At 46.9% G+C, this 12364-nt stretch overlaps 1 long non-coding RNA gene across 1 annotated transcript; it reads left to right on the forward strand.

Moving 5' to 3' along the window:
• Positions 1-4358: 4358 nt before the first annotated feature.
• LOC138471497 (uncharacterized) lies at positions 4359-9658 on the forward strand. Its single transcript, XR_011268455.1, has 2 exons — positions 4359-4457; positions 9239-9658. It is a non-coding gene; the product is annotated as an uncharacterized lncRNA (long non-coding RNA).
• Positions 9659-12364: the final 2706 nt, after the last annotated feature.

A 12364-nucleotide genomic window follows, 5' to 3' on the forward strand; every position in this document is an offset into this window, starting at 1 on the left:
AGCCTTGCACTGTCTCCACCCAACCACCCCAATAGCAACCACCATCAAAAGCCCAAGGGGGCCTTGCACTGCACCAGCTAGTGGCAGCCACCCCAATGGCAACCAGCAACAAAAGCCCAAGGGGGCCTTGCACTGCACCAGCCAGTGTCAGCCACCCCAATAACAACCACCAACAAAAGCCCAAGGGGGCCTTGCACTGCACCAGCTAGTGGCAGCCACCCCAATGGCAACCACCAACAAAAGCCCAAGGGGGCCTTGCACTGCACCAGCCAGTGTCAGCCACCCCAATAACAACCACCAACAAAAGCCCAAGGGGGCCTTGCACTGCACCAGCTAGTGTCAGCCACCCCAATGGCAACCACCAACAAAAGCCCAAGGGGGCCTTGCATTGCACCAGCCGTCCCAATGGCAACCACCATCAAAAGCCCAAGGGGGTCCTGCACTACACCAACCACCCCAATGGCAACCACCATCAAAGCCCAAGGGGGCCCTGCACTACACGACATCAACCACCCCAATAGCAACCACCATCAAAAGCCCAAGGAGGCCTTGCACTGCACCAGCCAGTGTCAGCCACCCCAATGGCAACCACCAACAAAAGCCCAAGGGGGCCCTGCACTACACCAACCACCCCAATGGCAACCACCATCAAAGCCCAAGGGGGCCCTGCACTACACGACATCAACCACCCCAATAGCAACCACCATCAAAAGCCCAAGGAGGCCTTTCACTGCACCAGCCGCCCCAATGGCAACCACTGGGAAGAGCCCAAGGGGGCCCTGCACTGCACTAGCCAGTGGCTGCCACCCCAATGGCAACCACCAGCAAGACCCCAAGGGGGCCTTGCACTGCACCAGCCGCCCCAACAGCAACCACCAACAGAAGCCCAAGGGGGCCTTGCACTGCACCATACACCCCAATGGCAACACCCCAAGGGGGCCTTGCACTGCACCAGCCGCCCCAATGGCAACCACCAACAAAAGCCTGAGAGGGCCTTCAATTGCACCATCCACCCCAATAGCAACCACCAACAAAAGCCCAAGGGGGCCTTGCACTGCACCAAACGCCCCAATGGCAACCACCAACAAAAGCCCAAGGGGCCTTGTACTGTATTGTATTGTATTGTATTTTGTTATTTATATAGCGCTCTTTCCCCACTTGTCTGGCCTCAATGCGCTTTTTCCTTGGTTGAACGCCCTTGGTGACCGTAGTCAATATGGATGGAAATCCTAGGGGGGGTAGCTTAGGGGATGCGTGTGAGCATGTTGCTGTTCTGGGACTTTGGTAACTGGCAAGGCTCGACTAAGCAGCCCAAGAGAGGTGAGACACACGGCTGGGTGCTGGTGAGGGTTAGAGATAGTTCGCTATTGTTGAGAGAGTCTATGTGAGGCCAGCTATACCGGGTTCCTTTCGGGTGGTGGTCGCTGTATGCTAGTGGCAGAGGTGTTGAGGTACGTCAGGTGTTTCAGTCTGGGCAGCTATGTGTGCACTAGGCCGGATGTGCTTAGCCATAGGCGTGTTCTATCATGCATGGATGCTTGGCCGTGCCTGCGTCCTGTGTCCACGCTAGTGGTGTGAGATATACGTACCATAGGCTGCAGCTTGCTCGGCTGGGGAAATATATGTCCAGTTTTAGAATAGCGATGCCTATACCGGTGGGCCTAACTTTCATAATGTAGCAAGTAGCAGCCTATATCAAGCAGAGATGGGGGCTACACCCAGATTCGACAGTCCTGTATAGTGGGAGAGAGGCCTATACCTGCACCAACTGCCCCAATGGCAACCACCATCAAAAGCCCAAGGGGGCCCTGCACTACACTACACCAACCACCCCAATGTCAACCACCATCAGAACCCCAAGGGGGCCCTGCACTACACCAACCACCCCAATGGCAACACATGGCAAGAGCCCAAGGGTGCCTTGCACTGCACCAACCACCCCATGGGCAACCACCGGCAAGAGCCCAATCGGTCCTGCACTACGCCAACCACCCCAATGGCAAACACCATCTAAAGCCCATGGGGGCCTTGCACTGCACCAACCGCCCCAATGGCAACTACCATTAAAAGCCCAAGGGGGGGGGGGCTAGCACTGCACCAACTGCCCAATGGCAAACACCATCAAAAGCCAAAGGGGGCCTTGCACTGCACCAACAACCTCTATGGCAACTACCATCAAAAGCCCAAGGGGGCCTTGCACTGCACCAACCGCCCCAATGGTAACCGACGGCAAGAGCCCAAAGAGGCCTTGCACTGCACAAACCGCTCCAATGGTAACGATTGAACTCTTACTCCTAAGAGCCCTTTAATATGAGGTAGCAATACTCAGAGGCGGATGGGGATTCAGAAGTTACTCAAACATCAATAATCAAAATGACTCAGGAAGTTTGGCTAAGTGATTTTCTGTTTTAATATTAATGATCTAAAACAGGGAGTACAACGGGCATCATCCGACGCTGCACAGCTCGATCTCGAAACAGCTCTTTTATAACAAAAATATGTCACTGCTGACGACATACTATGTGGCAAGCTACAAAACGTATGAGTACCTGTGGTTGGCTCTCAGTGAACATCTACGTATACGTTCTATATAGCCACTGGTTATGATTGGGTACCTAAGTCAGGTGGGCATCAACACCCACCCCCAATATCTGTCATCATTGTCGTCACTAAATACACAACGATGAATTGGTTCTTCAAACTATAGGGCTCTTCATTACACGGCCCACTATGATTGGTGTGGCACCCTTGTACTCCTCTAGAATCTTCCACACGCTAGCAGCACGCAGGCTACCATACCAGGTGCATCGAACCTCGGCGTGATCATGCCTCCCCACCAATTAACCTACTATCCATCAACACTCCTTCAGTCTATCAGACAATTAGGCTTTTGAACTTGGCCTTGTAACTGTTGACTTCGTCTGGGAAATAGACTATAGCTTCACTCTATCTTTTAGTTTCGGCACAGCCTGAGCCAAGCTGTTTCGATCTCACCCGTGTGACTTGAAGACCATTCTTTTTGAGCTTTTTGCAGCATTTAATCCTATAAAATGATGAACTGTAGAAACCTTTAGTGTTTTTTCATGCTGCTTCAAACAGAAGCGTGTTTCTTTCTCGCATTCGTTGTAGCCTTCTTGATAGGCATCAGTTTCACGGTGGTCTTATCTGCTTGGTTCTGGGCCAGCCCCATCTTCTCTGAAACTTGCCTTGCCATCAGTAATTTCCAACTGCGCCACTCATTTGAAAGTCGTTTTCTTGTTCATGAAGTTTCAGGCATGCTAAAGTGCTTTGTGGAATCCTCCAGGTTATATATATCGCTATGTATATGCATTGGCGCATCGCCGCAATCTAATTCACTATGTAGCCAGCCTTATGAATACTTTTCCCTACTTGCGTTGCAGCAACTGTACACGTGCAAACGCTGAACATATTCTGCAGCGTTTCTGTAGCATGAGCATCTACATCTCGAGCCCGAAATGTTGCTCATTTTACCATCTGTTCTTCAACTTTAGGAGAATATTGTTCCATTTCTATCTAATCCTATTGCATGTGACGTCATCAGGCTCCTTTCTTTGTTCAAATGCACATTTCTTCTGGTACTTCATCCAAAAGAATACTATGTCTCTGTGCATTTAGGTAGGGTTTCCTCAATGGATATCTTGTCTCAAAGGTTCTCTGCGGTATTGGTATACTGACTGGGACTGCACATGTCGTCATCTCTGGTTCCCAACATATAGGCAACATAGGGGCGGAGCTTGGAGTAAGGATGTCTGACTGTACCTCTACACGATCGTCAAGACCCAAGGGGGCCTTGCCTTGTCTACACACAATCATCCCAATGGCAACCACCATCAAAAGCCCAAGGGGGTCTTCACTGCACCAACCACCCCAATGGTAACGATCATCGAGAACCAAGGGGGCCTTGCACTGTAAGCACCCAACCAATGCAACAGCAACCACCATCAAAAGCCCAAGGGGGTCTTGCACTGCACCCAACTGAGCATATGGCACTTTGGGTTTTGTGCATGCAATAGATGGGGATGCAGAATAATTCCCACGCCAAATAATCCAACCAACTCAGGAAGATGGCAAAGGTACTGTTTTATTAACAATTCTATGACAAGACAGGAGGCTCATATTATGCATTACAATCTTTACTCTGAAACCACAGCAGCAAAGAAAAAACTTTTACAAACAAAAAAGTTTCAACAACAGAACTAGATAAAGTTCAATGTCAATGCATGGGGAACTCCCCAAACCATCATGGAGGATAGGTCATACCCTGCAGGGGACCAATGAGCAGGGACCCTCCTTTATATATGTCCATTACTCTAACGCCAACCCCTCTTTCTTTGCTGCTGACACCACAGAGCTAAGTCACCCCTTTCAGTTGTGTCTTACATTGTTTGTCAGTAGTAGGCTTTATTAGTTTGAATATGACATATATTATTTATATGGTAAATATGTGTTAATTACCTTTTATTATAAAGGAATTTGTGTATTTGATACAATGTATCTGGATAGCCGCGTGCGGCCGTTGGTTTCATTTTGGTGTCTTTCAAAAAGAAAATATGTATTATGCTCATACTTCCTGTTTCAGCTGAAGCAGTGGTGCAATGGTTGAATTTCGGACTACAGTCCATGAGGTTGTGAGTTCGAGGGAGCTCTCTAATTTATTTCTTCTTTAAAAATTTCTCGCGCTTGTAAACTCAGGTGTTTCTAGTGCATTAATCAACTCGCTCCCGGCGTGCGCGAGAGCAGTGTTGTTTACACTGTTCCCTCTTCATTTCGCCTGTTTGAATTCGTGCCCCTTGACAGATTTATGGTCACCTGGGGATTCCAGGTGCTGCAGGCTTTGGGTTCGGCCTGCCCCTGTGGCTTATGTTTGTAACAAAAGCCTCTGTTTCAGTACTGAGCCAAGTTAGCTCAAATATAGAGCTGCAGGTCTCCCATGCAGGAAGACCGCATGTTTATTTGTATATTTTAAGATTAGATATTTTAATTGTTATATTTTAAATAATTGTATTTTACAGTGGAGGTATTTGATTGTCACCTTTTTTGCTCAGTTGAGCAGGGATTTCCTAATGGGCATTTGGTTGGTTCATGACTTCTTCAGAAAGATTATAGCACAAACATTTTAATAGTAAAAATGTGGTTTTGTTAAATGTTTGTAATTTCGTATCCCTGGTGACACAACACATTTCCTTACCTTTAGTGCTGGAAAGAAAGAATGTTTACTGATAGACTGTGGGTTTGTTAGGTCAAAGTCTGACCATCCAGCGCAAGAGCCCGATGCACTGCCAGTCTGCAGTTATATTTTATTTTCTTTGTTTATTTATTCATTTACTTATTTCTTAAGTTATGTGCTTTGCCTTCACTGTAGGTGCCATAAGTTCGGTTTCAGGTTCAGCCTGATTCTATTGCGAGGTTACCTCCTCGTGTACTGCTGATTATCACACCCTGCTCGGGCGAGCAGTTGGAGGTGCACTTGCTCAGTGTATCCTACCTTCAACTTGACAGTTTTCTTTTGTTTGGGTTATCTTCCCTGGAAAGGTGCAGTCACCTGCTCGGTGGCAAGGTTGCCTGGGGTTTCTGCGAGGGGTCCCCTCGTATACGGCTGTGTCCACACCCTGCTAGGGTGAGCAGTTGAGGTACACTTGCTCAGTGTTTCCTCCCTTAAAGTGGGCAACTTGGATAATTACCTTAACTGGCATGCACCATAACCTGCTCGGTTTCAGGCTCTGCCTGAGTTCTAATGCGAGGTTACCCCCTCGAGTACTGCTGATTATCACGCCCTGCTCGGGCGAGCAGTTGGAGGTGCACTTGCTCAGTGTATTCCTTCCTTAAGGTCGGCAGCTTTGTTTAGGTGCTGCATATGGCTGACGCCATTGTTTGGTCTTGTAGGCGTGCAGTAACCTGCTCGGTTTCAGGCTTCGCCTTGTTCCTACTGCGAGATGCTCCCTCGTGTACTATTGGTTGCCTCACCCTGCTGGGGTGAGCAGTTGAGGTGCACTTGCTCAGTGTACGCTTTGATAAACAATATGTTTAAGTGTTGACTGGAACACATTTGCGTTTTTTCAGAATTGTCAGTGGCCCAGAAAGCTCAGTGAGTATCAGCTTATATAAGGCCCGGGGATTCGGTCCCCTGTGAGGGCGTAACCCCTCTTCTTTGGATATTTTATATATATTTCATATATTATATATTCTTTATTTATTAAGTGCTTTAAAGAAAAGAGTGTGGAAGTGGTTGTAAACAGACCCATATGGGGTTGTACCTTCCTCTCTAACCATCTATCTGGTGTTATCATTCATCTTTTAGTTAAAAATTCTGTCACCCTTTACCTTAGTTAGTTTCAGGACAACTCAGTCCTTTCCTTAGGTTTTGATTCCCGACCTCAATTGCTCCACCCAATACCAGTGCTGATTAAGCTACAGTATTTTCTCTCAACATGAGGAAGAATAAAGATGATGCGTTATGCCTCTATTGAGGTCTGTAGGGCTTAAGGCTCTCTTTAGTGGGGACGTTTGTTCTCCCCTACTTTTGTCCCATTGGACATTCCTTATTCTTTTGGTTTCTGGTGGAGACAGGGTCAGCTCGAGGGTAACCGTTCAGTTTTTTACATGACAAGTTGAGCAACCATGTTTTACTTGGATGGAGTGTTTGGAAACACTTGATGGTATCAGTTAGACGAGTTGCCAAATAATAACTTGCTGGCGCCTGCCTCATGTTTTTCCTCCCAAAGCTTGGCCTATGGTTCAGCTAACCGTCTAACAGTGTGTTGCAACTTCTCCTCTGCTCGAGGAGTACACGCAGGCTTCTGTACCCTCATGAGCGTTGCTTAACCTCTTTAGAGTGCTGTTTTCATATCCGTGCTGACCGTTCTGATACAGGTTCCTAATTTTGGAAAGGTCTACATCAGTCTTTTATCCAGCTGAGATCGATAAGTGAACACCTCACACCACACAACGCTCGTAGTAGTGTTAAGCACCACTCATATACCTGAGGGTTCGTAGTACTGTATAAGTACTGTTTTGCTATGGACAATGTGCTTAGTTTTTCCTTCCCCTGATTCCCTTAGTGGCCAGTCAGCCTCACATGAATACAGTGACTCAGACCTCAGGGTTTGAGGGGACAGTGGTCCCAGATTTCTTCTCAACCTTGCATTTACAGGGCATTGATAATTATCCAGAGTTCTTTCCCCCTCATTCCCCTTCCTGCCATCCTTGGGGGAGATTGCATCATAATATTACGCCTCTGGGAGTATCCAATGGTTTCAGTTTTCCTGCCATCCTTGGGGGAGATTGCATCATAATATTACACCTCTGGGAGTATCCAATGGTTTCAGTTTTTTCCTTTTTACAGGAGTTCTGGCGGGTGACCAGTGCAGACTCGCACTGAGCATTTCCCTCCCGTCTGTTACTTTCCTTTGTGCTAATCTCTGGTATTTCAATAAGTTAACTGGAGTCTGTCCAGTCAGGGGATTGGTTAGAGGCGCTAGTGGGTATTTATTTCTCTTAACGGTGTAAAGCGGGGCTTTAATGTGGTCCTCAGGGTAGTTTTCTTTCTGGATTGCAAGGTTTTTCCTTTGGATAAGTGGGGGAGGTTTCTCCTCTTTTGGGAAGGCTCAATATCCCTTGGTGGGATAGAGGGGTCTGGGAGTGATACTATCCCCCATCCACGTTATGACCCTCTATCACGATGCGTTCCAGAGTCTATACATTAACTTTCAGACGGTGTCTGCCGCTACGATTACCAGAGTGCTGGGATATATATTTGGTTGATGACTTGATTATCATAGTCACCTGCATGGTAGGTGGACCTTTGGGGTTTTCACAAGAGTTTGTTTGCAGTAAGGTGCCAGCTCAGGGTGCTGTGAGCTTCAAAGATCTGCAAATTGGCTGAAATATAGGTTAGACCTCTTCTGGTCTACACCTTCAGTTTAACCATTTAGTGATCAGTTCTTTGCAGTTTAGAGTCTTGCTAAGATTTTGGAAATTTGGTGTCCTCCTTCAGTTACTTTTGATCCGCTAGGGGATTTATCACCAGGGAGGAGGGATCAAGGTTCAAGCACCGGGCATACCTACAAAGGAGTTTAGATATCACTATAATGGTAGTGATTGGATGTCGGATACATTTTTTCTTCTTGCCAAGTTTGGCCTCTTAAGGATCAGGTTTATAATATCTGCCTTTTGTCATGGTAGCAGAGTCCTTCTTCAAGAGTTCGGGAGGTCTGAGGGTCTCCGTGTTGGCGGTTTGACGGGTTTAGCTTCTCAGGTGGGGCCCTCTCTTCCATTCTGCTTCTGCCTCCAGAAGACTTCCCTCCTTAGTATACACATATGTCTGAAGACAATTGTAGATTAATTCTATTGCTTTTCAGCTCCGCTCAGGATGGATTGTCCTATTACAAAATTTATAAAAATGATTTTTTACTCCCATTTTACCCTTTTGAAGATTTGTCTTTCCCTCTTGGTTCCCCAGTGTAGTTCTGTGACATGCCCTGTTTCTAATGCGATATCTTCCTTTAATGCATGGGATGGAACCTATAAGACTTTCACCCCTATGGGGTACTTTTCTTTATCTCCAGGAGAGCTAGGTGTTTGTTTTCATTGGTTTGCTTTCTAGGTCCCCAAAAATGGTACGAATTTAAGTGTTTTGAATATTTGATTGAACAACATAGGTGTTTATTTCAGATGGTTTTGTCCTAACCTATTAGTATAGGAAAACTTTGTTCAATGTTTTCCCCTCTTTTAACCAGTTGGTTTTGGTGGCCTGTAAGGAACGCTGGATTTGGCACATTCCTGTTTTTCTTGCAGTGGATTTGACTTTGCCTTATAAGACAGCTTTTCGGGCAACCTAGTCTTGGGCAATTCTCTGATTGGTCAACAGATTGATTTAATGAAAGCATTTAAAAAATGTTACCTTTCCTTTAATTTTATTATATTATCTATTATATTGGATCATTTTGTACTTACTAATGAGATGCAAGGGCTTTGAACTTGCATAATATGAGCCTCCTGTCTTGTCATAGAATGACTAATCCCCCACACTAACGTGAGATGGGGGTTTAGATTCTATTAAAGACAAGGAGGCGATTATTATCCCTCCCACCCACCCTGGATATGATATGATATGATATGACAATTGTGATACGCATGTACACAGGTGGTTCAAGTGAGAACATTCTTTGGTTTGTTGTTCTTCCCAACCACCCACCCTTCTTGCTTGTTGTTCTTACAGGTACGAGTTGAGGTTCTGCTCAGGAGTGTGGATCGCAGTTACAAGTTCTGGAGTGCGTGATTTCGGGTGAGAAGTCCTATCCAGAAGAACTTCTTCATTGCTTCAGGCTGCGGAAAGGTTGAGATCTCCGGTTTCGCTGGATCCTTTTTCTCTGCGCTACGCAGTTCAACCGTTCCATTGGGCGTCTGGTGCAAGTCAGCTGCAGAAAGAGGGGTTGGCGTTAGAGTAATGGACATATATAAAGGAGGGTCCCTGCTCATTGGTCCCCTGCAGGGTATGACCTATCCTCCATGATGGTTTGGGGAGTTCCCCATGCATTGACATTGAACTTTATCTAGTTCTGTTGTTGAAACTTTTTTGTTTGTAAAAGTTTTTTCTTTGCTGCTGTGGTTTCAGAGTAAAGATTGTAATGCATAATAATCGCCTCCTTGTCTTTAATAGAATCTAAACCCCCATCTCACGTTAGTGTGGGGGATTAGTCATTATCTAAAACAGAGAGCTACAATGGACATAATGGACGTTTGCTCGAGCTCTCAGTGCATTTCTCATAAAAACATCCTTATATGCAGAAAATACATCAGACGTGATGTCATACTACGTGGCAAATAAGACCTACGAGGGATTGTCATACGTTCAAGGGGAACATCTAAGTATACTTTCTATAAGGGCTGGGATTGTGATTGGCTATCTACTGTCAAGTGGACAACTTATGCCTACCTCTAAAACATGTCATCTTCAAAACTATTAAGTACGCGGTATATCATTGGCTCTCAAACTATAAGGCCCTTCCCTATACGGCCCTCTATAATTGGTTGGCACGCTCGTGCCACGTCTGGAACATCCGGTTCACTTAGCAGCACGTAAGCTCAGACCCGGGTGCCAGGAGGTGGACTTGACTTTATCTCCTCGCCCAATTAGCCCAACACCTCTCATCACCCATGCCTTCTGCCATGAAGATTGTCTTTGAACTTGGCCTTGCAAAGTATTCTTGTCAGTGAGAATATATGGGAGTGCGAGCACTCACTATCGTTGTTCTAGAATTCCACGCTCAACTCTATTTCCATCCTTGGTTCACGTGACAGGAGACCACGATTTGGTCCATTTTGCAGCATTTAAATGTGTTAAATGAATAACCCTTGGCACGCTTGGTGTTCTTTCTTTGCGTCTTAACAAGGGATGATTCAGCTTCTCACGTTCACTGCCTTCAAGAATAGATAACCAGTCTTGGCTGCATTAGCTTTGACACCAGGCCAGACAGCCTCGCCATTTGTGTCCACGATTTCAAATTATTCTTGCTGCAACACAGTTCTCGGCCTTTCCTCTCCATGGGTCCTGCCTAACTAAATTAATGACACCGATGTCCAGCTTCTATACAATGGCGGCTTCGCCTGCAGTCTATTCACTACATAAAGCCAGCTTCGAAGATTACTTAATCTACTTGCGTTACAGCATCTGTACAGTTATTGAACGGCTTGCATTTTCTGCAATGCTTCACGCACGTGCAATCTTCTTTTCGTATATGAAAGTTTACTCAATTCTTAACTTTGTCATCAGTTTCTGTAAGATACATGCATTCTCTTTAGCCAGTATTCTCAGGGCATCACGCTCGTCTTTTGTGATGTCACCAGCTCCTCCTTTTGCTCCTTTTCATATTCCTTCAGGGAGTTCCTCCCTCAGATTATCGTCTCTTCGTGGATACATTCAATAGGGCTGTCTCAGTGGGTACCTTCCTTCGAATACTTGCCGTGGTATGATCACAACTGCTAAGTTAAGCATTGCACAATCTCAGGCTTCCAACATACTGGAAGTAGGGGGGCGGGATTTCCTGCAGAGGCATGCAACGGCTCCTCTACACAACCACCCCAATGCCAATCACCGGCAAGAGCCCAAGGTGGCCCTGGACTACACCCTCGAACACTCCAATGGCAAGCACCATCAAAACCTCAAGGAGGCCTTGCACTGCACCAACCACCCCAATGGCAAGCACCATCAAAAGCCCAAGGGGGTCCTGCCCTACTCCCTAACACTCCAATGACAACTACTGTCAAAAGCCTAAAGGGGCCCTGCCCCCGAACACTCCAATGGCAACTACACTACCGTCAAAAGCCCAAGAGGGCCGTGCCCTACCCCCAAACACTATAATGGCAACTACCGTCAAAAGCCCAAGGGGGTGGTGCCCTACCCCCGAACACTCCAAGGACAACTACCGCCAAAAGCCCAAGGGGGCCCTGCCCTACTCCCGAACACTCCAATGACAACTACTGTCAAAAGCCTAAAGGGGCCCTGCCCCCGAACACTCCAATGGCAACTACACTGCCGTCAAAAGCCCAAGAGGGCCGTGCCCTACTCACAAACACTATAATGGCAACTACCGTCAAAAGCCCAAGGGGGCGGTGCCCTACCGCCGAACAATCCAAGGACAACTACTGTCAAAAGCCCAAGGGGGCCGTGCCCTACCCCTGAACACTCCAAGGACAACTACACTACTGTCAAAAGCCCAATGGGGGGCCTACCTAACCCCTAAACACTCCAGTGGCAACTACACTACTGTCAAAAGCCCAAGGGGGCCTACTTTATCCTCGAACACTCCAATGGCAACTACACTACCGTCAAAAGCCCAATGGGGCCGTGCCCTACACCCAAACACTCCAATGACAACTACACTACTGTCAAAAGCACAAGGAGGGCTCGACCCTAACCCTGAACACTATAATGGCAACTACCGTCAAAATCCCATTGCGGGGGTTGCAGTACTGTCAACCACTGTGGCACTGGGAAAGAGGGGTCCCGGGGGCGTTTCAGCGCATCCTAAACTTCTCACGATAGAGTAGGCAATAATGCCATTTCAAGTGTATTTTATTGGAATGTTTTGCAAAGCGGGTTTAAGAATCCCAGGAACAGTGAACGCCCCTTGTAGCTTTATTCTAGTGTCACACTTGCTGGCCCCGGAAAGAGAGTAATCACAGGTTTCTTAATGCCTGCAGCTGTGACAAGCACCGATCAGGCAGGGACGTCATTTCACCAAAATGCCTGCGGTAGCGGGCGCCCCTTGACCTCTGAGATCACAGGAAGTGATGTCATTTGTCCCCACCCCAAATTGACATCACGGGAAGTGATTGAACACAA

This window comes from Ambystoma mexicanum, chromosome 8 (genome assembly GCF_040938575.1).
Source record: "Ambystoma mexicanum isolate Mex_15411 chromosome 8, UKY_AmexF1_1, whole genome shotgun sequence".
In the NCBI taxonomy this organism is placed as follows: Eukaryota; Metazoa; Chordata; class Amphibia; order Caudata; family Ambystomatidae; genus Ambystoma; species Ambystoma mexicanum.